We start from the raw sequence: 24,376 nt of genomic DNA on the forward strand, positions 1-24,376 counted from the left end.
TTTCTTTTTCTGTGTGACTTATTTCAGTTAGAATCATCATACCTGAATCCACTCATTGTGCTGCTAAGGGCCTGATGACATAGATTTCATTGCTGAGTGATATTGCTTTGTAAGTGAATACCACAGCTTCTTTATCCATTTTTCACTTTCTGCGATGTTGAACTTGTACTGTAAACGAGGTTCTTGTAAACAGAGCCGTTCCAAACTTTGGGGTGGCTGTGTCTTTTTGATTTTTATTTCCCTAAGCTATAGGACCATAAGTGGAAGTGCCCTAGGCTCTGTTGCTTTGTTTTTTAGATGTTTCAGGAAACACCATACACTTCTCCCAAGTGTCTGTTGGCAATTTACATCCCGCCCATCAGCATAACAAGGCTCCCAGTTCTCAATGGCCTGTTGCCTTTCTGGATTTTACACTTTTTTCAGATGGCCCTTTTGACCGGGGGGAAGTGAGACTTCATTGTAGTGCAGATTTCCTTTGCAAGCTTGCTTGGTTGGCCAAAAAGGGCGTATGCGTTTTTTCCTGAATATATTCAGGAAAAAACGCATACGCACTTTTTGGCCAAGTGCATCATTGTGGACGTTCTGCCTCTTTTCCTATGCTTGCAATGCAATTCCAGTCTACCTCCTGAAATCGGTTTCCTGCAATTCTGCCCCGCTTTCAAGTCCTCTTGGCAGCCTTACTTCAGTGTATTTTTGGACGATAGCTGTCATTTATAACTCTGCAGGTTTGTGAATTACAGTGCCCCTGAGCTCCTTTCTTCAACTCGCTTTCTTGTGACCTGGCCGCAACACCGCAGGATGGCATCAGGCCCTAATCTGGTTCCGGCCCGGCACGCTGAGCCTTTGGTTAATTCCTCTTCCTGGTGGGAAATGAGAGTTAAATTTGCCCGTCCAGACACCTCCAGCTAGCCTTTCATTGCTTCTCGCTATTCCTGTTCATCTTCCGCAGAAATTGCAAACTGGGCCAAACAGGAGGTTAAAGGGACTGATTCTCCAAGTGGGGAGAGTGTTAGTAAAGCGTCTGGAATGTTGCACCCGAGTACCAGGGGAGGAAAACTGAGACATATTTGAACACGTTTCCCGATCACATGGTTGATCATACTCTAGGTTCCATATGCATGTTTTCGCTGAAGGAAGAATACCTTAAACCTCGGTAGTTGAAACCCGTGGAATGGGTACCATGCAATATGACTTCAAAGGGTCTTCATTTGCTCACCGAACCTCTCCAATCCTATCACTGCTGCGTTTATGCCCCTGTACACATGCTTGATTCTCTTTCGGAGACATAGCAATCCATAGGTTTTAAGATACTTACAAGTCAGGTATATTCTTAGGCGTTTAATATGCGGTGTTGAGTCCATTTCGTTGAGCAAGGAGTAGCTCTTGTCTATTCCATATTTGGCTTAAGGAACTTTATCTGTGCTCATTTCAATCTCTGGTTTTATGCAGCACCCCAACTCACCTTTACCCTTAAGCAAGCATAAGTTGGTTTTCTAAATTTGAGACCCTGTTCTGTTCTGTAATTCAGTTCCTGTGTAGCCAAGTTTCCATTCCGTGTATTACTGATATCTTATGATGTTTCTTTTTCTGTGTGACTTATTTCAGTTAGAATCATCATACCTGAATCCACTCATTGTGCTGCTAAGGGCCTGATGACATAGATTTCATTGCTGAGTGATATTGCTTTGTAAGTGAATACCACAACTTCTTTATCCATTTTTCACTTTCTGTGATGTTGAACTTGTACTGTAAACGAGGTTCTTGTAAACAGAGCCGTTCCAAACTTTGGGGTGGCTGTGTCTTTTTGATTTTTATTTCCCTAAGCTATAGGACCATAAGTGGAAGTGCCCTAGGCTCTGTTGCTTTGTTTTTTAGATGTTTCAGGAAACACCATACACTTCTCCCAAGTGTCTGTTGGCAATTTACATGCCGCCGATCAGCATAACAAGGCTCCCAGTTCTCAATGGCCTGTTGCCTTTCTGGATTTTACACTTTTTTCAGATGGCCCTTTTGTCCGGGGGGAAGTGAGTCTTCATTGTAGTGCAGATTTCCTTTGCAAGCTTGCTTGGTTGGCCAAAAAGGGCGTATGCGTTTTTTCCTGAATATATTCAGGAAAAAACGCATACGCCCTTTTTGGCCAAGTGCATCATTGTGGACGTTCTGCCTCTTTTCCTATGCTTTCAATGCAATTCCAGTCTACCTCCTGAAATCGGTTTCCTGCAATTCTGCCCTGCTTTCAAGTCCTCTTGGCAGCCTTACTTCAGTCTATTTTTGGACGATAGCTGTCATTTATAACTCTGCAGGTTTGTGAATTACAGTGCTCCTGAGCTCCTTTCTTCAACTCGCTTTCTTGTGACCTGGCCGCAACACCACAGGATGGCTTCAGGCCCTAATCTGGTTCCGGCCCGGCATGCTGAGCCTTTGGTTAATTCCTCTTCCTGGTGGGAAATGAGAGTTAAATTTGCCCGTCCAGACACCTCCAGCTAGCCTCTCATTGGTTCTCGCTATTCCTGTTCATCTTCCGCAGAAATTGCAAACTGGGCCAAACAGGAGGTTAAAGGGACTGACTCTCCAAGTGGGGAGAGTGTTAGTAAAGCGTCTGGAATGTTGCACCCGAGTACCAGGGGAGGAAAACTGAGACATATTTGAACACGTCTCCCGATCACATGGTTGATCATACTCTAGGTTCCACATGCATGTTTTAGCTGAAGGAAGAATACCTTAAACCTGGGTAGTTGAAACCCGTGGAATGGGTACCATGCAATATGACTTCAAAGGTTCTTCATTTGCTCACCGAACCTCTCCAAACCTATCACTGCTGCGTTTATGCCCCTGTACACATGCTTGATTCTCTTTCGGAGACATAGCAATCCATAGGTTTTAAGATACTTACTAGTCAGGTACATTCTTAGGCGTTTAATATGCGGTGTTGAGTCCATTTCGTTGAGCAAGGAGTAGCTCTTGTCTATTCCATATTTGGCTTAAGGAACTTTATCTGTGCTCATTTCAATCTCTGGTTTTATGCAGCACCCCAACTCACCTTTACCTTTAAGCAAGCATAAGTTGTTTTTCTAAATTTGAGACCCTGTTCTGTTCTGTAATTCAGTTCCTGTGTAGCCAAGTTTACATTCCGTGTATTACTGATATCTTATGATGTTTCTTTTTCTGTGTGACTTACTTCAGTTAGAATCATCATACCTGAATCCACTCATTGTGCTGCTAAGGGCCTGATGACACAGATTTCATTGCTGAGTGATATTGCTTTGTAAGTAAATACCACAACTTCTTTATCCATTTTTCACTTTCTGCGATGTTGAACTTGTACTGTAAACGAGGTTCTTGTAAACAGAGCCGTTCCAAACTTTGGGGTGGCTGTGTCTTTTTGATTTTTATTTCCCTAAGCTATAGGACCATAAGTGGAAGTGCCCTAGGCTCTGTTGCTTTGTTTTTTAGATGTTTCAGGAAACACCATACACTTCTCCCGAGTGTCTGTTGGCAATTTACATCCCGCCCATCAGCATATCAAGGCTCCCAGTTCTCAATGGCCTGTTGCCTTTCTGGATTTTACACTTTTTTCAGATGGCCCTTTTGACCGGGGGGAAGTGAGAGTTCATTGTAGTGCAGATTTCCTTTGCAAGCTTGCTTGGTTGGCCAAAAAGGGCGTATGCGTTTTTTCCTGAATATATTCAGGAAAAAACGCATACGCCCTTTTTGGCCAAGTGCATCATTGTGGACGTTCTGCCTCTTTTCCTATGCTTGCAATGCAATTCCAGTCTACCTCCTGAAATCGGTTTCCTGCAATTCTGCCCTGCTTTCAAGTCCTCTTGGCAGCCTTACTTCAGTCTATTTTTGGACGATAGCTGTCATTTATAACTCTGCAGGTTTGTGAATTACAGTGCCCCTGAGCTCCTTTCTTCAACTCGCTTTCTTGTAACCTGGCCGCAACACCGCAGGATGGCATCAGGCCCTAATCTGGTTCCGGCCCGGCACGCTGAGCCTTTGGTTAATTCCTCTTCCTGGTGGGAAATGAGAGTTAAATTTGCCCGTCCAGACACCTCCAGCTAGCCTTTCATTGGTTCTCGCTATTCCTGTTCATCTTCCGCAGAAATTGCAAACTGGGCCAAACAGGAGGTTAAAGGGACTGATTCTCCAAGTGGGGAGAGTGTTAGTAAAGCGTCTGGAATGTTGCACCCGAGTACCAGGGGAGGAAAACTGAGACATATTTGAACACGTTTCCCGATCACATGGTTGATCATACTCTAGGTTCCATATGCATGTTTTCGCTGAAGGAAGAATACCTTAAACCTGGGTAGTTGAAACCCGTGGAATGGGTACCATGCAATATGACTTCAAAGGGTCTTCATTTGCTCACCGAACCTCTCCAATCCTATCACTGCTGCGTTTATGCCCCTGTACACATGCTTGATTCTCTTTCGGAGACATAGCAATCCATAGGTTTTAAGATACTTACAAGTCAGGTATATTCTTAGGCGTTTAATATGCGGTGTTGAGTCCATTTCGTTGAGCAAGGAGTAGCTCTTGTCTATTCCATATTTGGCTTAAGGAACTTTATCTGTGCTCATTTCAATCTCTGGTTTTATGCAGCACCCCAACTCACCTTTACCCTTAAGCAAGCATAAGTTGTTTTTCTAAATTTGAGACCCTGTTCTGTTCTGTAATTCAGTTCCTGTGTAGCCAAGTTTCCATTCCGTGTATTACTGATATCTTATGATGTTTCTTTTTCTGTGTGACTTATTTCAGTTAGAATCATCATACCTGAATCCACTCATTGTGCTGCTAAGGGCCTGATGACATAGATTTCATTGCTGAGTGATATTGCTTTGTAAGTGAATACCACAACTTCTTTATCCATTTTTCACTTTCTGCGATGTTGAACTTGTACTGTAAACGAGGTTCTTGTAAACAGAGCCGTTCCAAACTTTGGGGTGGCTGTGTCTTTTTGATTTTAATTTCCCTAAGCTATAGGACCATAAGTGGAAGTGCCCTAGGTTCTGTTGCTTTGTTTTTTAGATGTTTCAGGAAACACCATACACTTCTCCCGAGTGGTTGTTGGCAATTTACATCCCGCCCATCAGCATAACAAGGCTCCCAGTTCTCCATGGCCTGTCCTGCCTTTCTGGATTTTACACTTTTTTCAGATGGCCCTTTTGACCGGGGGGAAGTGAGACTTCATTGTAGTGCAGATTTCCTTTGCAAGCTTGCTTGGTTGGCCAAAAAGGGCGTATGCGTTTTTTCCTGAATATATTCAGGAAAAAATGCATACGCCCTTTTTGGCCAAGTGCATCATTGTGGACGTTCTGCCTCTTTTCCTATGCTTTCAATGCAATTCCAGTCTACCTCCTGAAATCGGTTTCCTGCAATTCTGCCCCGCTTTCAAGTCCTCTTGGCAGCCTTACTTCAGTCTATTTTTGGACGATAGCTGTCATTTATAACTCTGCAGGTTTGTGAATTACAGTGCCCCTGAGCTCCTTTCTTCAACTCGCTTTCTTTTGAGCTGGCCGCAACACCGCAGGATGGCTTCAGGCCCTAAACTGGTTCCGGCACGGCACGCTGAGCCTTTGGTTAATTCCTCTTCCTGGTGGGAAATGAGAGTTAAATTTGCCCGTCCAGACACCTCCAGCTAGCCTCTCATTGGTTCTCGCTATTCCTGTTCATCTTCCGCAGAAATTGCAAACTGGGCCAAACAGGAGGTTAAAGGGACTGACTCTCCAAGTGGGGAGAGTGTTAGTAAAGCGTCTGGAATGTTGCACCCGAGTACCAGGGGAGGAAAACTGAGACATATTTGAACACGTCTCCCGATCACATGGTTGATCATACTTGGGTTCCACATGCATGTCTTAGATGAAGGAAGAATACCTTAAACCTGGAGAGTTGAGACCCGTGTAATTTGTACCATGCAATATGACTTCAAAGGGTCTTCATTTGCTCACCGAACCTCTCCAATCCTATCACTGCTGCGTTTATGCCCCTGTACACATGCTTGATTCTCTTTCGGAGACATAGCAATCCATAGGTTTTAAGATACTTACTAGTCAGGTACATTCTTAGGCGTTTAATATGCGGTGTTGAGTCCATTTCGTTGAGCAAGGAGTAGCTCTTGTCTATTCCATATTTGACTTAAGGAACTTTATCTGTGCTCATTTCAATCTCTGGTTTTATGCAGCACCCCAACTCACCTTTACCCTTAAGCAAGCATAAGTTGTTTTTCTAAATTTGAGTTCCTGTTCTGTTCTGTAATTCAGTTCCTGTGTAGCCAAGTTTACATTCCGTGTATTACTGATATCTGATGATGTTTCTTTTTCTGTGTGACTTACTTCAGTTAGAATCATCATACCTGAATCCACTCATTGTGCTGCTAAGGGCCTGATGACATAGATTTCATTGCTGAGTGATATTGCTTTGTAAGTGAATACCACAACTTCTTTATCCATTTTTCACTTTCTGCGATGTTGAACTTGTACTGTAAACGAGGTTCTTGTAAACAGAGCCGTTCCAAACTTTGGGGTGGCTGTGTCTTTTTGATTTTTATTTCCCTAAGCTATAGGACCATAAGTGGAAGTGCCCTAGGCTCTGTTGTTTGTTTTTTAGATGTTTCAGGAAACACCATACACTTCTCCCGATTGGTTGTTGGCAATTTACATCCCGCCCATCAGCATAACAAGGCTCCCAGTTCTCCATGGCCTGTCCTGCCTTTCTGGATTTTACACTTTTTTCAGATGGCCCTTTTGACCGGGGAGAAGTGAGACTTCATTGTAGTGCAGATTTCCTTTGCAAGCTTGCTTGGTTGGCCAAAAAGGGCGTATGCGTTTTTTCCTGAATATATTCAGGAAAAAACGCATACGCCCTTTTTAGCCAAGTGCATCATTGTGGACGTTCTGCCTCTTTTCCTATGCTTTCAATGCAATTCCAGTCTACCTCCTGAAATCGGTTTCCTGCAATTCTGCCCCGCTTTCAAGTCCTCTTGGCAGCCTTACTTCAGTCTATTTTTGGACGATAGCTGTCATTTATAACTCTGCAGGTTTGTGAATTACAGTGCCCCTGAGCTCCTTTCTTCAACTCGCTTTCTTGTGAGCTGGCCGCAACACCGCAGGATGGCTTCAGGCCCTAATCTGGTTCCGGCATGGCACGCTGAGCCTTTGGTTATTTCCTCTTCCTGGTGGGAAATGAGAGTTAAATTTGCCCGTCCAGACACCTCCAGCTAGTCTCTCATTGGTTCTCGCTATTCCTGTTCATCTTCCGCAGAAATTGCAAACTGGGCCAAACAGGAGGTTAAAGGCGCTGACTCTCCAAGTGGGGAGAGTGTTAGTAAAGCGTCTGGAATGTTGCACCCGAGTACCAGGGGAGGAAAACTGAGACATATTTGAACACGTCTCCCGTTCACATGGTTGATCATACTTGGGTTCCACATGCATGTTTTAGCTGAAGGAAGAATACCTTAAACCTGGAGAGTTAAGACCCGTGTAATGGGTACCATGCAATATGACTTCAAAGGGTCTTCATTTGCTCACCGAACCTCTCCAATCCTATCACTGCTGCGTTTATGCCCCTGTACACATGCTTGATTCTCTTTCGGAGACATAGCAATCCATAGGTTTTAAGATACTTACTAGTCAGGTACATTCTTAGGCGTTTAATATGCGGTGTTGAGTCCATTTCGTTGAGCAAGGAGTAGCTCTTGTCTATTCCATATTTGACTTAAGGAACTTTATCTGTGCTCATTTCAATCTCTGGTTTTATGCAGCACCCCAACTCACCTTTCCCCTTAAGCAAGCATAAGTTGGTTTTCTAAATTTGAGACCCTGTTCTGTTCTGTAATTCAGTTCCTGTGTAGCCAAGTTTACATTCCGTGTATTACTGATATCTTATGATGTTTCTTTTTCTGTGTGACTTACTTCAGTTAGAATCATCATACCTGAATCCACTCATTGTGCTGCTAAGGGCCTGATGACACAGATTTCATTGCTGAGTGATATTGCTTTGTAAGTAAATACCACAACTTCTTTATCCATTTTTCAATTTCTGCGATGTTGAACTTGTACTGTAAACGAGGTTCTTGTAAACAGAGCCGTTCCAAACTTTGGGGTGGCTGTGTCTTTTTGATTTTAATTTCCCTAAGCTATAGGACCATAAGTGGAAGTGCCCTAGGTTCTGTTGCTTTGTTTTTTAGATGTTTCAGGAAACACCATACACTTCTCCCGAGTGGTTGTTGGCAATTTACATCCCGCCCATCAGCATAACAAGGCTCCCAGTTCTCCATGGCCTGTCCTGCCTTTCTGGATTTTACACTTTTTTCAGATGGCCCTTTTGACCGGGGGGAAGTGAGACTTCATTGTAGTGCAGATTTCCTTTGCAAGCTTGCTTGGTTGGCCAAAAAGGGCGTATGCGTTTTTTCCTGAATATATTCAGGAAAAAACGCATACGCCCTTTTTGGCCAAGTGCATCATTGTGGACGTTCTGCCTCTTTTCCTATGCTTTCAATGCAATTCCAGTCTACCTCCTGAAATCGGTTTCCTGCAATTCTGCCCCGCTTTCAAGTCCTCTTGGCAGCCTTACTTCAGTCTATTTTTGGACGATAGCTATCATTTATAACTCTGCAGGTTTGTGAATTACAGTGCCCCTGAGCTCCTTTCTTCAACTCGCTTTCTTTTGAGCTGGCCGCAACACCGCAGGATGGCTTCAGGCCCTAATCTGGTTCCGGCACGGCACGCTGAGCCTTTGGTTAATTCCTCTTCCTGGTGGGAAATGAGAGTTAAATTTGCCCGTCCAGACACCTCCAGCTAGCCTCTCATTGGTTCTCGCTATTCCTGTTCATCTTCCACAGAAATTGCAAACTGGGCCAAACAGGAGGTTAAAGGGACTGACTCTCCAAGTGGGGAGAGTGTTAGTAAAGCGTCTGGAATGTTGCACCCGAGTACCAGGGGAGGAAAACTGAGACATATTTGAACACGTCTCCCGATCACATGGTTGATCATACTTGGGTTCCACATGCATGTCTTAGCTGAAGGAAGAATACCTTAAACCTGGAGAGTTGAGACCCGTGTAATTGGTACCATGCAATATGACTTCAAAGGGTCTTCATTTGCTCACCGAACCTCTCCAATCCTATCACTGCTGCGTTTATGCCCCTGTACACATGCTTGATTCTCTTTCAGAGACATAGCAATCCATAGGTTTTAAGATACTTACTAGTCAGGTACATTCTTAGGCGTTTAATATGCGGTGTTGAGTCCATTTCGTTGAGCAAGGAGTAGCTCTTGTCTATTCCATATTTGACTTAAGGAACTTTATCTGTGCTCATTTCAATCTCTGGTTTTATGCAGCACCCCAACTCACCTTTACCCTTAAGCAAGCATAAGTTGTTTTTCTAAATTTGAGTTCCTGTTCTGTTCTGTAATTCAGTTCCTGTGTAGCCAAGTTTACATTCCGTGTATTACTGATATCTGATGATGTTTCTTTTCCTGTGTGACTTACTTCAGTTAGAATCATCATACCTGAATCCACTCATTGTGCTGCTAAGGGCCTGATGACATAGATTTCATTGCTGAGTGATATTGCTTTGTAAGTGAATACCACAACTTCTTTATCCATTTTTCACTTTCTGCGATGTTGAACTTGTACTGTAAACGAGGTTCTTGTAAACAGAGCCGTTCCAAACTTTGGGGTGGCTGTGTCTTTTTGATTTTTATTTCCCTAAGCTATAGGACCATAAGTGGAAGTGCCCTAGGCTCTGTTGCTTTGTTTTTTAGATGTTTCAGGAAACACCATACACTTCTCCCAAGTGTCTGTTGGCAATTTACATGCCGCCCATCAGCATAACAAGGCTCCCAGTTCTCAATGGCCTGTTGCCTTTCTGGATTTTACACTTTTTTCAGATGGCCCTTTTGTCCGGGGGGAAGTGAGACTTCATTGTAGTGCAGATTTCCTTTGCAAGCTTGCTTGGTTGGCCAAAAAGGGCGTATGCGTTTTTTCCTGAATATATTCAGGAAAAAACGCATACGCCCTTTTTGGCCAAGTGCATCATTGTGGACGTTCTGCCTCTTTTCCTATGCTTTCAATGCAATTCCAGTCTACCTCCTGAAATCGGTTTCCTGCAATTCTGCCCCGCTTTCAAGTCCTCTTGGCAGCCTTACTTCAGTCTATTTTTGGACGATAGCTGTCATTTATAACTCTGCAGGTTTGTGAATTACAGTGCTCCTGAGCTCCTTTCTTCAACTCGCTTTCTTGTGACCTGGCCGCAACACCGCAGGATGGCTTCAGGCCCTAATCTGGTTCCGGCCCGGCATGCTGAGCCTTTGGTTAATTCCTCTTCCTGGTTGGAAATGAGAGTTAAATTTGCCCGTCCAGACACCTCCAGCTAGCCTCTCATTGGTTCTCGCTATTCCTGTTCATCTTCCGCAGAAATTGCAAACTGGGCCAAACAGGAGGTTAAAGGGACTGACTCTCCAAGTGGGGAGAGTGTTAGTAAAGCGTCTGGAATGTTGCACCCGAGTACCAGGGGAGGAAAACTGAGACATATTTGAACACGTCTCCCGATCACATGGTTGATCATACTCTAGGTTCCACATGCATGTTTTAGCTGAAGGAAGAATACCTTAAACCTGGGTAGTTGAAACCCGTGGAATGGGTACCATGCAATATGACTTCAAAGGGTCTTCATTTGCTCACCGAACCTCTCCAATCCTATCACTGCTGCGTTTATGCCCCTGTACACATGCTTGATTCTCTTTCGGAGACATAGCAATCCATAGGTTTTAAGATACTTACTAGTCAGGTACATTCTTAGGCGTTTAATATGCGGTGTTGAGTCCATTTCGTTGAGCAAGGAGTAGCTCTTGTCTATTCCATATTTGACTTAAGGAACTTTATCTGTGCTCATTTCAATCTCTGGTTTTATGCAGCACCCCAACTCACCTTTACCCTTAAGCAAGCATAAGTTGGTTTTCTAAATTTGAGACCCTGTTCTGTTCTGTAATTCAGTTCCTGTGTAGCCAAGTTTACATTCCGTGTATTACTGATATCTTATGATGTTTCTTTTTCTGTGTGACTTACTTCAGTTAGAATCATCATACCTGAATCCACTCATTGTGCTGCTAAGGGCCTGATGACACAGATTTCATTGCTGAGTGATATTGCTTTGTAAGTAAATACCACAACTTCTTTATCCATTTTTCACTTTCTGCGATGTTGAACTTGTACTGTAAACGAGGTTCTTGTAAACAGAGCCGTTCCAAACTTTGGGGTGGCTGTGTCTTTTTGATTTTAATTTCCCTAAGCTATAGGACCATAAGTGGAAGTGCCCTAGGTTCTGTTGCTTTGTTTTTTAGATGTTTCAGGAAACACCATACACTTCTCCCGAGTGGTTGTTGGCAATTTACATCCCGCCCATCAGCATAACAAGGCTCCCAGTTCTCCATGGCCTGTCCTGCCTTTCTGGATTTTACACTTTTTTCAGATGGCCCTTTTGACCGGGGGGAAGTGAGACTTCATTGTAGTGCAGATTTCCTTTGCAAGCTTGCTTGGTTGGCCAAAAAGGGCGTATGCGTTTTTTCCTGAATATATTCAGGAAAAAACGCATACGCCCTTTTTGGCCAAGTGCATCATTGTGGACGTTCTGCCTCTTTTCCTATGCTTGCAATGCAATTCCAGTCTACCTCCTGAAATCGGTTTCCTGCAATTCTGCCCCGCTTTCAAGTCCTCTTGGCAGCCTTACTTCAGTCTATTTTTGGACGATAGCTGTCATTTATAACTCTGCAGGTTTGTGCATTACAGTGCCCCTGAGCTCCTTTCTTCAACTTGCTTTCTTGTGACCTGGCCGCAACACCGCAGGATGGCTTCAGGCCCTAATCTGGTTCCGGCACGGCACGCTGAGCCTTTGGTTATTTCCTTTTCCTGGTGGGAAATGAGAGTTAAATTTGCCCGTCCAGACACCTCCAGCTAGCCTCTCATTGGTTCTCACTATTCCTGTTCATCTTCCGCAGAAATTGCAAACTGTGCCAAACAGGAGGTTAAAGGCGCTGACTCTCCAAGTGGGGAGAGTGTTAGTAAAGCGTCTGGAATGTTGCACCCGAGTACCAGGGGAGGAAAACTGAGACATATTTGAACACGTCTCCCGTTCACATGGTTGATCATACTTGGGTTCCACATGCATGTTTTAGTTGAAGGAAGAATACCTTAAACCTGGAGAGTTAAGACCCGTGTAATGGGTACCATGCAATATGACTTCAAAGGGTCTTCATTTGCTCACCGAACCTCTCCAATCCTATCACTGCTGCGTTTATGCCCCTGTACACATGCTTGATTCTCTTTCGGAGACATAGCAATCCATAGGTTTTAAGATACTTACTAGTCAGGTACATTCTTAGGCGTTTAATATGCGGTGTTGAGTCCATTTCGTTGAGCAAGGAGTAGCTCTTGTCTATTCCATATTTGGCTTAAGGAAATTTATCTGTGCTCATTTCAATCTCTGGTTTTATGCAGCACCCCAACTCACCTTTCCCCTTAAGCAAGCATAAGTTGGTTTTCTAAATTTGAGACCCTGTTCTGTTGTGTAATTCAGTTCCTGTGTAGCCAAGTTTACATTCCGTGTATTACTGATATCTTATGATGTTTCTTTTCTGTGTGACTTATTTCAGTTAGAATCATCATACCTGAATCCACTCATTGTGCTGCTACGGGCCTGATGACACAGATTTCATTGCTGAGTGATATTGCTTTGTAAGTAAATACCACAACTTCTTTATCCATTTTTCACTTTCTGCGATGTTGAACTTGTACTGTAAACGAGGTTCTTATAAACAGAGCCGATCCAAATTTTGGGGTGGCTGTGTCTTTTTGATTTTAATTTCCCTAAGCTATAGGACCATAAGTGGCAGTGCCCTAGGCTCTGTTGCTTTGTTTTTTAGATGTTTCAGGAAACACCATACACTTCTCCCGAGTGTCTGTTGGCAATTTACATCCCGCCCATCAGCATAACAAGGCTCCCAGTTCTCCATGGCCTGTCCTGCCTTTCTGGATTTTACACTTTTTTCAGATGGCCCTTTTGACCGGGGGGAAGTGAGACTTCATTGTAGTGCAGATTTCCTTTGCAAGCTTGCTTGGTTGGCCAAAAAGGGCGTATGCGTTTTTTCCTGAATATATTCAGGAAAAAACGCATACGCCCTTTTTGGCCAAGTGCATCATTGTGGACGTTCTGCCTCTTTTCCTATGCTTTCAATGCAATTCCAGTCTACCTCCTGAAATCGGTTTCCTGCAATTCTGCCCCGCTTTCAAGTCCTCTTGGCAGCCTTACTTCAGTCTATTTTTGGACGATAGCTGTCATTTATAACTCTGCAGGTTTGTGAATTACAGTGCCCCTGAGCTCCTTTCTTCAACTCGCTTTCTTGTGACCTGGCCGCAACACCGCAGGATGGCTTCAGGCCCTAATCTGGTTCCGGCACGGCACGCTGAGCCTTTGGTTAATTCCTCTTCCTGGTGGGAAATGAGAGTTAAATTTGCAGGTCCAGACACCTCCAGCTAGTCTCTCATTGGTTCTCGCTATTCCTGTTCATCTTCCGCAGAAATTGCAAACTGGGCCAAACAGGAGGTTAAAGGCGCTGACTCTCCAAGTGGGGAGAGTGTTAGTAAAGCGTCTGGAATGTTGCACCCGAGTACCAGGGGAGGAAAACTGAGACATATTTGAACACGTCTCCCGTTCACATGGTTGATCATACTTGGGTTCCACATGCATGTTTTAGCTGAAGGAAGAATACCTTAAACCTGGAGAGTTGAGACCTGTGGAATGGGTACCATGCAATATGACTTCAAAGGGTCTTCATTTGCTCACCGAACCTCTCCAATCCTATCACTGCTGCGTTTATGCCCCTGTACACATGCTTGATTCTCTTTTGGAGACATAGCAATCCATAGGTTTTACGATACTTACTAGTCAGGTACATTCTTAGGCATTTAATATGCGGTGTTGAGTCCATTTCGTTGAGCAAGGAGTAGCTCTTGTCTATTCCATATTTGACTTAAGGAACTTTATCTGTGCTCATTTCAATCTCTGGTTTTATGCAGCACCCCAACTCACCTTTCCCCTTAAGCAAGCATAAGTTGGTTTTCTAAATTTGAGACCCTGTTCTGTTCTGTAATTCAGTTCCTGTGTAGCCAAGTTTAGATTCCGTGTATTACTGATATCTTATGATGTTTCTTTTTCTGTGTGACTTATTTCAGTTAGAATTATCATACCTGAATCCACTCATTGTGATGCTAGGGGCCTGATGACATAGATTTCATTGCTGAGTGATATTGCTTTGTAAGTAAATACCACAACTTCTTTATCCATTTTTCACTTTTTGTGATAGTGAACTTGTACAGTAAACGAGGTTCTTGTAACCAGAGGCGTCCCAAACTTTTGGGCGGCTGTGTCTCTTTGATTTTAATTTCCCTAAGCTATAGGACCATAAGTGGAAGTGCCCTAGGCTCTGTTGCTTTGTTTTTTAGATGTTTCAGGAAACACCATACACTTCTCCGGAGTTTCTGTTGGCAATTTACATCCCGCCCATCAGCATAACAAGGCTCCCAGTTCTCCATGGCCTGTCCTGCCTTTCTGGATTTTACACTTTTTTCAGATGGCCCTTTTGACCGGGGGGAAGTGAGACTTCATTGTAGTGCAGATTTCCTTTGCAAGCTTGCTTGGTTGGCCAAAAAGGGCGTATGCGTTTTTTCCTGAATATATTCAGGAAAAAACGCATACGCCCTTTTTGGCCAAGTGCATCATTGTGGACGTTCTGCCTCTTTTCCTATGCTTTCAATGCAATTCCAGTCTACCTCCTGAAATTGGTTTCCTGCAATTCTGCCCCGCTTTCAAGTCCTCTTGGCAGCCTTACTTCAGTATATGTTTGGACGATGGGTGTCATTTATAACTCTGCAGGTTTGTGAATTACAGTGCCCCTGAGCTCATTTCTTCAACTCGCTTTCTTTTGAGCTGGCCGCAACACCGCAGGATCGCTTCAGTCCCTAATCTGGTTCCGGCACGGCACGCTGAGCCTTTGGTTATTTCCTCTTCCTGGTGGGAAATGAGAGTTAAATTTGCCCGTCCAGACACCTCCAGCTAGTCTCTCATTGGTTCTCCCTATTCCTGTTCATCTTCCGCAGAAATTGCAAACTGGGCCAAACAGGAGGTTAAAGGCGCTGACTCTCCAAGTGGGGAGAGTGTTAGTAAAGCGTCTGGAATGTTGCACCCGAGTACCAGGGGAGGAAAACTGAGACATATTTGAACACGTCTCCCGTTCACACGGTTGATCATACTCTGGGTTCCACATGCATGTTTTAGCTGAAGGAAGAATACCTTAAACCTGGAGAGTTGAGACCCTTGTAATGGGTACCATGCAATATGACTTCAAAGGGTCTTCATTTGCTCACCGAACCTCTCCAATCCTATCACTGCTGCGTTTATGCCCCTGTACACACGCTTGATTCTCTTTTGGAGACATAGCAATCCATAGGTTTTAAGATACTTACTAGTCAGGTACATTCTTAGGCGTTTAATATGGGGTGTTGAGTCCATTTCGTTGAGCAAGGAGTAGCTCTTGTCTATTCCATATTTGGCTTAAGGAAATTTATCTGTGCTCATTTCAATCTCTGGTTTTATGCAGCACCCCAACTCACCTTTCCCCTTAAGCAAGCATAAGTTTATTTTCTAAATTTGAGACCCTGTTCTGTTTTGGAATTCAGTTCCTGTGTAGCCACGTTTACATTCCGTGTATTAGTGATATCTTATGATGTTTCTTTTTCTGTGTGACTTATTTCAGTTAGAATCATCGTACCTGAATCCACTCATTATGCTGCTACGGGCCTGATGACATAGATTTCATTGCTGAGTGATACTGCATTGTACGTAAGTACCACAAGTTCTTTATCCATTTTTCACTTTCTGTGATAGTGAACTTGTACAGTAAACGAGGTTCTTGTAACCAGAGGCGTCCCAAACTTTCGGGCGGCTGTGTCTTTTTGATTTTAATTTCCCTAAGCTATAGGACCATAAGTGGAAGTGCCCTAGGCTTTGTTGCTTTGTTTTTTAGATGTTTCAGGAAACACCATACACTTCTCCCGAGTTTCTGTTGGCAATTTACATCCCGCCCATCAGCATAACAAGGCTCCCAGTTCTCCATGGCCTGTCCTGCCTTTCTGGATTTTACACTTTTGTCAGATGGCCCTTTTGACCGGGGGGAAGTGAGACTTCATTGTAGTGCAGATTTCCTTTGCAAGCTTGCTTGGTTGGCCAAAAAGGGCGTATGCGTTTTTTCCTGAATATATTCAGGAAAAAACGCATACGCCCTTTTTGGCCAAGTGCATCATTGTGGACGTTCTGCCTCTTTTCCTATGCTTTCAATGCAATTCCAGTCTACCTCCTGAAATCGGTTTCCTGCAATTCTGCCCTGCTTTCAAGTCCTCTTGGCAGCCTTACTTCAGTATATTTTTGGACGATGGCTGTCATTTATAACTCTGCAGGTTTGTGAATTACAGTGCCCCTGAGCTCCTTTCTTCAACTCGCTTTCTTTTGAGCTGGCCGCAACACCGCAGGATGGCTTCAGTCCCTAATCTGGTTCCGGCACGGCACGCTGAGCCTTTGGTTATTTCCTCTTCCTGGTGGGAAATGAGAGTTAAATTTGCCCGTCCAGACACCTCCAACTAGTCTCTCATTGGTTCTCCCTATTCCTGTTCATCTTCCGCAGAAATTGCAAACTGGGCCAAAAAAGAGGTTAAAGGGACTTACTCTCCAAGTGGGGAGAGTGTTAGTAAAGCGTCTGCAATGTTGCACCCGAGTACCAGGGGAGGAAAACTGAGACATATTTGAACACGTCTCCCGTTCACACGGTTGATCATACTCTGGGTTCCACATGCATGTTTTAGCTGAAGGAAGAATACCTTAAACCTGGAGAGTTGAGACCCGTGGAATGGGTACCATGCAATATGACTTCAAAGGGTCTTCATTTGCTCACCGAACCTCTCCAGTCCTATCACTGTTGCGTTTATGCCCCTGTACACATGCTTGATTCTCTTTTGGAGACATAGCAATCCATAGGTTTTAAGATACTTACTAGTCACGTACATTCTTAGGCGTTTAATATGGGGTGTTGAGTCCATTTCGTTGAGCAAGGAGTAGCTCTTGTCTATTCCATATTTGGCTTAAGGAACTTTATCTGTGCTCATTTCAATCTCTGGTTTTATGCAGCACCCCAACTCACCTTTACCCTTAAGCAAGCATAAGTTGGTTTTCTAAATTTGAGACCCTGTTCTGTTCTGTAATTCAGTTCCTGTGTAGCCAAGTTTCCATTCCGTGTATTACTGATATCTTATGATGTTTCTTTTTCTGTGTGACTTATTTCAGTTAGAGTCATCATACCTGAATCCACTCATTGTGCTGCTAAGGGCCTGATGACATAGATTTCATTGCTGAGTGATATTGCTTTGTAAGTGAATACCACAACTTCTTTATCCATTTTTCACTTTCTGCAATGTTGAACTTGTACTGTAAACGAGGTTCTTGTAAACAGAGGCGTCCCAATCTTTGGGGTGGCTGTGTCTTTTTGATTTTAATTTCCCTAAGCTATAGGACCATAAGTGGAAGTGCCCTAGGCTCTGTTGCTTTGTTTTTCAGATGTTTCAGGAAACACCATACACTTCTCCGGAGTGTCTGTTGGCAATTTACATCCCGCCCATCAGCATAACAAGGCTCCCAGTTCTCCATGGCCTGTCCTGCTTTTCTGGATTTTACACTTTTTTCAGATGGCCCTTTTGACCGGGGGGAAGTGAGACTTCATTGTAGTGCAGATTTCCTTTGCAAGCTTGCTTGGTTGGCCAAAAAGGGCGTATGCGTTTTTTCCTGAATATATTCAGGAAAAAACGCATACGCCCTTTTTGGCCAAGTGCATCATTGTGGACGCTCTGCCTCTTTTCCTTTGCTTTCAATGCAATTCCAGTCTACCTCCTGAAATCGGTTTCCTGCAATTCTGCCCCGCTTTCAAGTCCTCTTGGCAGCCTTACTTCAGTATATTTTTGGACGATAGCTGTCATTTATAACTCTGCAGGTTTGTGAATTACAGTGCCCCTGAGCTCCTTTCTTCAACTCGCTTTCTTGTGACCTGGCCGCAACACCGCAGGATGGCTTCAGGCCCTAATCTGGTTCCGGCCTGGCATGCTGAGCCTTTGGTTAATTCCTCTTCCTGGTGGGAAATGAGAGTTAAATTTGCCCGTCCAGACACCTCCAGCTAGTCTCTCATTGGTTCTCCCTATTCCTGTTCATCTTCCGCAGAAATTGCAAACTGGGCCAAACAGGAGGTTAAAGGCGCTGACTCTCCAAGTGGGGAGAGTGTTAGTAAAGCGTCTGGAATGTTGCACCCGAGTACCAGGGGAGGAAAACTAAGACATATTTGAACACGTCTCCCGATCACATGGTTGATCATACTCTAGGTTCCACATGCATGTTTTAGCTGAAGGAAGAATACCTTAAACCTGGGTAGTTGAAACCCGTGGAATGGGTACCATGCAATATGACTTCAAAGGGTCTTCATTTACTCACCGAACCTCTCCAATCCTATCACTGCTGCGTTTATGCCCCTGCACACACGCTTGATTCTCTTTTGGAGACATAGCAATCCATAGGTTTTAAGATACTTACTAGTCAGGTACATTCTTAGGCGTTTAATATGGGGTGTTGAGTCCATTTTGTTGAGCAAGGAGTAGCTCTTGTCTATTCCATATTTGGCTTAAGGAACTTTATCTGTGCTCATTTCGATCTCTGGTTTTATGCAGCACCCCAACTCACCTTTCCCCTTAAGCAAGCATAAGTTGGTTTTCTAAATTTGAGACCCTGTTCTGTTTTGGAATTCAGTTCCTGTGTAGACAAGTTTACATTCCGTGTATTAGTGATATCTTATGATGTTTCTTTTTCTGTGTGACTTACTTCAGTTAGAATCATCATACCTGAATCCACTCATTGTGCTGCTACGGGCCTGATGACACAGATTTCATTGCTGAGTGATATTGCTTTATAAGTAAATACCACAACTTCTTTATCCATTTTTCACTTTCTGCGATGTTGAACTTGTACTGTAAATGAGGTTCTTGTAAACAGATCCGTTCCAAACTTTGGGGTGGCTGTGTCTTTTTTATTTTAATTTCCCTAAGCTATAGGACCATAAGTGGAAGTGCCCTAGGTTCTGTTGCTTTGTTTTTTAGATGTTTCAGGAAACACCATACACTTCTCCCCAGTGGTTCTTGGCAATTTACATCCCGCCCATCAGCATAACAAGGCTCCCAGTTCTCCATGGCCTGTCCTGCCTTTCTGGATTTTACACTTTTTTCAAATGGCCCTTTTGACCGGGGGGAAGTGAGACTTCATTGTAGTGCAGATTTCCTTTGCAAGCTTGCTTGGTTGGCCAAAAAGGGCGTATGCGTTTTTTCCTGAATATATTCAGGAAAAAACGCATACGCCCTTTTTGGCCAAGTGCATCATTGTGGACATTCTGCCTCTTTTCCTATGCTTTCAATGCAATTCCAGTCTACCTCCTGAAATCGGTTTCCTGCAATTCTGCCCCGCTTTCAAGTCCTCTTGGCAGCCTTACTTCAGTCTATTTTTGGACGATAGCTGTCATTTATAACTCTGCAGGTTTGTGAATTACAGTGCCCCTGAGCTCCTTTCTTCAACTCGCTTTCTTGTGACCTGGCCGCAACACCGCAGGATGGCTTCAGGCCCTAATCTGGTTCCGGTACGGCACGCTGAGCCTTTGGTTATTTCCTCTCTGTGGTGGGAAATGAGAGTTAAATTTGCCCGTCCAGACACCTCCAGCTAGCCTCTCATTGGTTCTCGCTATTCCTGTTCATCTTCTGCAGAAATTGCAAACTGGGCCAAACAGGAGGTTAAAGGCGCTGACGCTCCAAGTGGGGAGAGTGTTAGTAAAGCGTCTGGAATGTTGCACCCGAGTACCAGGGGAGGAAAACTGAGACATATTTGAACACGTCTCCCGTTCACATGGTTGATCATACTTGGGTTCCACATGCATGTTTTAGCTGAAGGAAGAATACCTTAAACCTGGAGAGTTGAGACCTGTGGAATGGGTACCATGCAATATGACTTCAAAGGGTCTTCATTTGCTCACCGAACCTCTCCAATCCTATCACTGCTGCGTTTATGCCCCTGTACACATGCTTGATTCTCTTTTGGAGACATAGCAATCCATAGGTTTTACGATACTTACTAGTCAGGTACATTCTTAGGCATTTAATATGCGGTGTTGAGTCCATTTCGTTGAGCAAGGAGTAGCTCTTGTCTATTCCATATTTGACTTAAGGAACTTTATCTGTGCTCATTTCAATCTCTGGTTTTATGCAGCACCCCAACTCACCTTTACCCTTAAGCAAGCATAAGTTGGTTTTCTAAATTTGAGACCCTGTTCTGTTTTGGAATTCAGTTCCTGTGTAGCCAAGTTTAGATTCCGTGTATTACTGATATCTTATGATGTTTCTTTTTCTGTGTGACTTATTTCAGTTAGAATCATCATACCTGAATCCACTCATTGTGCTGCTAAGGGCCTGATGACATAGATTTCATTGCTGAGTGATATTGCTTTGTAAGTGAATACCACAACTTCTTTATCCATTTTTCACTTTCTGCGATGTTGAACTTGTACTGTAAACGAGGTTCTTGTAAACAGAGCCGTTCCAAACTTTGGGGTGGCTGTGTCTTTTTGATTTTAATTTCCCTAAGCTATAGGACCATAAGTGGCAGTGCCCTAGGCTCTGTTGCTTTGTTTTTTAGATTTTTCAGGAAACACCATACAATTCTCCCGAGTGTCTGTTGGCAATTTACATCTCGCCCATCAGCATAACAAGGCTCCCAGTTCTCCATGGCCTGTCCTGCCTTTCTGGATTTTACACTTTTTTCAGATGGCCCTTTTGACCGGGGGGAAGTGAGACTTCATTGTAGTGCAGATTTCCTTTGCAAGCTTGCTTGGTTGGCCAAAAAGGGCGTATGCGTTTTTTCCTGAATATATTCAGGAAAAAACGCATACGCCCTTTTTGGCCAAGTGCATCATTGTGGACGTTCTGCCTCTTTTCCTATGCATTCAATGCAATTCCAGTCTACCTCCTGAAATCGGTTTCCTGCAATTCTGCCCCGCTTTCAAGTCCTCTTGGCAGCCTTACTTCAGTCTATTTTTGGACGATAGCTGTCATTTATAACTCTGCAGGTTTGTGAATTACAGTGCCCCTGAGCTCCTTTCTTCAACTTGCTTTCTTGTGACCTGGCCGCAACACCGCAGGATGGCTTCACGCCCTAATCTGGTTCCGGCATGGCACGCTGAGCCTTTGGTTATTTCCTCTTCCTGGTGGGAAATGAGAGTTAAATTTGCCCGTCCAGACACCTCCAGCTAGTCTCTCATTGGTTCTCGCTATTCCTGTTCATCTTCCGCAGAAATTGCAAACTGGGCCAAACAGGAGGTTAAAGGCGCTGACTCTCCAAGTGGGGAGAGTGTTAGTAAAGCGTCTGGAATGTTGCACCCGAGTACCAGGGGGGGAAAACTGAGACATATTTGAACACGTCTCCCGTTCACATGGTTGATCATACTTGGGTTCCACATGCATGTTTTAGCTGAAGGAAGAATACCTTAAACCTGGAGAGTTGAGACCCGTGTAATGGGTACCATGCAATATGACTTCAAAGGGTCTTCATTTGCTCACCGAACCTCTCCAATCCTATCACTGCTGCGTTTATGCCCCTGTACACACGCTTGATTCTCTTTTGGAGACATAGCAATCCATAGGTTTTAAGATACTTACTAGTCAGATACATTCTTAGGCGTTTAATATGGGGTGTTGAGTCCATTTTGTTGAGCAAGGAGTAGCTCGTGTCTATTCCATATTTGGCTTAAGGAAATTTATTTGTGCTCATTTTGATCTCTGGTTTTATGCAGCACCCCAACTCACCTTTACCCTTAAGCAAGCATAAGTTGGTTTTCTAACTTTGGGACCCTGTTCTGTTCTGTAATTCAGTTCCTGTGTAGCCAAGTTTACATTCCGTGTATTACTGATATCTTATGATGTTTCTTTTTCTGTGTTACTTATTTCAGTTAGAATCATCATACCTGAATCCACTCATTATGCTGCTACGGGCCTGATGACATAGATTTCATTGCTGAGTGATACTGCATTGTACGTAAGTACCACAAGTTCTTTATCCATTTTTCACTTTTTGTGATAGTGAACTTGTACAGTAAACGAGGTTCTTGTAACCAGAGGTGTCCCAAACTTTCGGGCGGCTGTGTCTCTTTGATTTTAATTTCCCTAAGCTATAGGACCATAAGTGGAAGTGCCCTAGGCTCTGTTGCTTTGTTTTTTAGATGTTTCATGAAACACCATACACTTCTCCCGAGTTTCTGTTGGCAATTTACATCCCGCCCATCAGCATAACAAGGCTCCCAGTTCTCCATGGCCTGTCCTGCCTTTCTGGATTTTACACTTTTTCAGATGGCCCTTTTGACCGGGGGGAAGTGAGACTTCATTGTAGTGCAGATTTCCTTTGCAAGCTTGCTTGGTTGGCCAAAAAGGGCGTATGCGTTTTTTCCTGAATATATTCAGGAAAAAACGCATACGCCCTTTTTGGCCAAGTGCATCATTGTGGACGTTCTGCCTCTTTTCCTATGCTTTCAATGCAATTCCAGTCTACCTCCTGAAATCGGTTTCCTGCAATTCTGCCCCGCTTTCAAGTCCTCTTGGCAGCCTTACTTCAGTATATATTTGGACGATGGGTGTCATTTATAACTCTGCAGGTTTGTGAATTACAGTGCCCCTGAGCTCATTTCTTCAACTCGCTTTCTTTTGAGCTGGCCGCAACACCGCAGGATCGCTTCAGTCCCTAATCTGGTTCCGGCACGACACGCTGAGCCTTTGGTTATTTCCTCTTCCTGGTGGGAAATGAGAGTTAAATTTGCCCGTCCAGACACCTCCAGCTAGTCTCTCATTGGTTCTCCCTATTCCTGTTCATCTTCCGCAGAAATTGCAAACTGTGCCAAAAAGGAGGTTAAAGGGACTGACTCTCCAAGTGGGGAGAGTGTTAGTAAAGCATCTGGAATGTTGCACCCGAGTACCAGGGGAGGAAAACTGAGACATATTTGAACACGTCTCCCGTTCACACGGTTGATCATACTCTGGGTTCCACATACATGTTTTAGCTGAAGGAAGAATACCATAAACCTGGAGAGTTGAGACCCTTGTAATGGGTACCATGCAATATGACTTCAAAGGGTCTTCATTTGCTCACCGAACCTCTCCAATCCTATCACTGCTGCGTTTATGCCCCTGTACACACGCTTGATTCTCTTTTGGAGACATAGCAATCCATAGGTTTTAAGATACTTACTAGTCAGGTACATTCTTAGGCGTTTAATATGGGCTGTTGAGTCCATTTCTTTGAGCAAGGAGTAGCTCTTGTCTATTCCATATTTGGCTTAAGGAACTTTATCTGTGCTCATTTCAATCTCTGGTTTTATGCAGCACCCCAACTCACCTTTACCCTTAAGCAAGCATAAGTTGGTTTTCTAAATTTGAGACCCTGTTCTGTTCTGTAATTCAGTTCCTGTGTAGCCAAGTTTAGATTCCGTGTATTACTGATATCTTATGATGTTTCTTTTTCTGTGTGACTTATTTCAGTTAGAATCATCATACCTGAATCCACTCATTGTGATGCTAAGGGCCTGATGACATAGATTTCATTGCTGAGTGATATTGCTTTGTAAGTAAATACCACAACTTCTTTATCCATTTTTCACTTTCTGCGATGTTGAAATTGTACTGTAAACGAGGTTCTTGTAAACAGAGGCGTCCCAAACTTTGGGGTGGCTGTGTCTTTTTGATTTTAATTTCCCTAAGCTATAGGACCATAAGTGGCAGTGCCCTAGGCTCTGTTGCTTTGTTTTTTAGATTTTTCAGGAAACACCATACAATTCTCCCAAGTGTCTGTTGGCAATTTACATCTCGCCCATCAGCATAACATGGCTCCCAGTTCTCCATGGCCTGTCCTGCCTTTCTGGATTTTACACTTTTTTCAGATGGCCCTTTTGACCGGGGGGAAGTGAGACTTCATTGTAGTGCAGATTTCCTTTGCAAGCTTGCTTGGTTGGCCAAAAAGGGCGTATGCGTTTTTTCCTGAATATATTCAGGAAAAAACGCATACGCCCTTTTTGGCCAAGTGCATCATTGTGGACGTTCTGCCTCTTTTCCTATGCTTTCAATGCAATTCCAGTCTACCTCCTGAAATCGGTTTCCTGCAATTCTGCCCCGCTTTCAAGTCCTCTTGGCAGCCTTACTTCAGTCTATT

The 24,376-nt window shown here is 43.8% G+C and overlaps 1 long non-coding RNA gene across 12 annotated transcripts in view; it reads left to right on the forward strand.

Annotated features, from left to right (window-relative positions):
* LOC307181396 overlaps positions 1-24,376 on the forward strand; it is a 531,327-nt gene that overhangs the window by 66,244 nt on the left and 440,707 nt on the right. Inside the window, exon 4 of one of the 12 annotated variants that reach the window (XR_013826665.1) lies at positions 18,977-19,055. The exons of the other annotated variants lie outside the window; for them this stretch is intronic. This is a non-coding gene — a long non-coding RNA (uncharacterized lncRNA). Of the gene's footprint in view, positions 1-18,976; positions 19,056-24,376 lie in introns of those variants that run through there. 12 annotated transcript variants of the gene reach the window in all.

This window comes from Stenella coeruleoalba (assembly GCF_951394435.1).
Source record: "Stenella coeruleoalba genome assembly, contig: scaffold_85, whole genome shotgun sequence".
NCBI lineage: Eukaryota > Metazoa > Chordata > Mammalia > Artiodactyla > Delphinidae > Stenella > Stenella coeruleoalba.